Source organism: Temnothorax curvispinosus, unplaced genomic scaffold (genome assembly GCF_003070985.1).
Source record: "Temnothorax curvispinosus isolate PA1 unplaced genomic scaffold, ASM307098v1 QBEX01009012.1, whole genome shotgun sequence".
NCBI classification, from domain to species: Eukaryota; Metazoa; Arthropoda; class Insecta; order Hymenoptera; family Formicidae; genus Temnothorax; species Temnothorax curvispinosus.
This window is the reverse complement of record NW_020218792.1, coordinates 1-2,927: the sequence shown is the minus strand read 5'-3', so window position 1 is coordinate 2,927 and position 2,927 is coordinate 1. Positions and strand designations below refer to the sequence as shown.

At 27.2% G+C, this 2,927-nt stretch overlaps 1 long non-coding RNA gene across 1 annotated transcript; it reads left to right on the top strand.

Annotated features, from left to right (window-relative positions):
• Positions 1-53: 53 nt before the first annotated feature.
• LOC112458610 lies at positions 54-647 on the top strand. The gene is made up of 2 exons (XR_003041221.1): positions 54-245; positions 466-647. It is a non-coding gene; the product is annotated as an uncharacterized LOC112458610 (long non-coding RNA).
• Positions 648-2,927: the final 2,280 nt, after the last annotated feature.

Below are 2,927 nucleotides of genomic sequence, written 5' to 3'. Positions count from 1 at the left end.
TTGCCAAAAACACATTAAAGTATTAGCTTCAAGCTTCAAAATTTTTTCCAATTTTTTTTTTTAATGATTTTTAGTCTAGTTTCAAGTTTGAAAATTAGGCTGTAGTGTATAATACAATGGTTTAATTGATTGCACTTAATATTTTAAATAATAATTTTTTTAATGCGTTATTACTTTAAAGATTCTATGATGGGTATCGAGTTAAAACCAAATAAATACAACGAATATGCAAAAGCAATTGACAGGTATGTAACATTTTTTAAATTCTAAATGCTCATAATTGACGTAAATTATGTAACACCAATAAGAATAAATCTAATTGAAGAAAATTTTTATATTTTTCTGAAAAACCACATTTGTATGAAAAGTCTTGGTATGTCAATCCATTTAAAGTTAATTTTTGTTATTATAAATAAATTAAATAATTTACCATGTCACTGAAAAAACAATATGTTCTTTTTACAGAAGACATTTAGTAACATGAAAATTTAAGAGAATCTGAAACATTGCGTAACTATGAAGACGTTCTACCAGTACAATATTTTTTATTGAAACTAAAAAATGATTTATTATCTAAATTTTATAAACATCATATATTGTTATCTTACGTAAAAACATAAAATACGTATCTTGCTCTTTTTTCTCTATCTCTCTCTATCTCTTTTTTCATCAGAATCCACATCAAGAAATATGGTAGTGCCTTGCACACGGGCAGCGCGAAGACACTACCGTGTATATTTACGCGACGACAAAAATTATTTTCGTTGGATTTGACAAATCTTTCTGACTTTCCTATTTTTGACACTAGAGGGCAGTAATAATAGACCCAGCAGCAAGGTTGGGAACGTATCATTTAGAGAGGGATATTTTAAGTTCACGTTACGTTACTTTGCGTCCCGTCGCGTCTCGTTACGTTAAATTCATCGTAATCCCGGCTTAAGATATTTTTTTTTACAGACTGCATATTTAATAAGTTTGTTTTTGGGACTAAACTAGAGCGTACATACAGTGTACACTTGTGTGTTATACTTAAAATTAAATCAATACATATTTAAAGTTTGACGAAAACGAGATAGAAAGATTTAATGCAGTCCAATGCAGCGAAAAATGATAGGCCTAATAATACAACTGATAAACTAATTCCAAATAAAGTAAACAAACACAAGAATTATATGGTTTTACACTGTAATACACTGAAAGAAAATATTTAGATTCAAGAAAATATTTATTTATATACTGCCAATAACTTATTTATTTAATATAATCACGTAATATTTATTTAGAATTAGATATTTTTACTTATAAATTAAGCAAAAATATCTAATTTTAAATAAATATGTGTATTATATTAAGTAAATAACTATATGGTTTAAAAAAATATATTTGTAACCATATAAATTTGTAAATATATATAACTAGTAATTCAACTAATTTCTTAAGAAATAAGAAAATGATTTGACGTTAGAGTTAATGTCAGAGTTATCATACATAGTTTGATACGTATCCTACGTATGAATTAAGTTGTAAATAACATAATATAATCTAATTGAAGTAAGAAGCAAAATATATATCTGTAAATTATCATTTATTATTATTTGCTACTGCCAAGAACTTTTTAGAAAATGCTTCAGTATGTTCAGAACTATTAAAAAAATATTTTAGATAAACCAGAACTCCGACATTTCGTACAGCATATAAATCTAATCTCTCTAGTACCCGGCGTTCGGGCGGTATTAATTTATAAAAAAATCATACAACATTACTAGTGTCGAGAACTCTTTAGAAAATGCTTCAGTATGCTCAGAATTATTCGAGAAATATTTTACATAAACAAGAACTTCAACATTTTGTATAGCATATTACTCTATTCTCTCTAAGTACGCGGCGTTCGCGCAATGTGAATTTATTAAAAAATTATATAATATTGCTAGTGTCGGGAACTTTTTAGAAAATGCTTCAGTATGTTCACAACTATTTGACAAATGTTTTATAAAAACCGGAACTCCGAGATTTCGTCGACATCTCACTAAACTAGCAGATAATTTTTTTAATGGACTTTTTGTGGCAAGATCACCAGAATTATCACTAAAAACTATCAAGAACTATAGAACTCGACTATATGCGAGAAGAACTCCTTTTTATTTTTTATCTGCTAGAAAATGGTCTGCTACAGGAAGTTAACAGATCATTTTTTCGATCGACTGTTTTTTGGGTAAAATCATCAGAACTATTACTAAAAAGTATCAGAAACTATAGAACTCAACTGCATACGACAAGAACTGCCTTTTATTTTTGATCTGCTGGAAAATGATATGCCAACTTCACCGACATTATTTATAGTGTGTGTCTATCTTATTTTTGAAGAACTAAGGCAAGAATTATCTTATTTTATGCAACATAATTTTTATCATACATGGTTAAATTTGAAAACATAAACTTTAATATAATTATATAATTTAAAATACTTTTTAAACAATTTAAAAGAAATAATGATTAGTGAGGGTAGTTTGAAAAATATACCAGCAGTTTTGAAAAATTAAGATACACTATTGTAAAGTATATGCGTCTTGCTCCGTGCGTACTTGGCGCGAAACACTACTGTGTCTCTTAATTTGAAATTATAAAAGTTTTGGTTTAATTATTTAAAAAAAGAATTTTTTATTTAGATAATATTTGTTTAGAAATATAAAAACCGATTTTTTTCAAGAGAGTGTTCTTATCTCTAAATCCGTTTTTTAACACCAACAAAAAAATTATTTTGTTATTAGAATCTACTACTCTACAATTATTTGCAAAGTTTTACATTAATTATTTCAAATTTTTGCGTTGCCGAATGTCCTTTATCAGTTCTATAAGGTAGGTAGTCCAACAATGGATCATTAATACACTGTGAACAGTGTGAACCATTATTACAAAATCCAATCCAA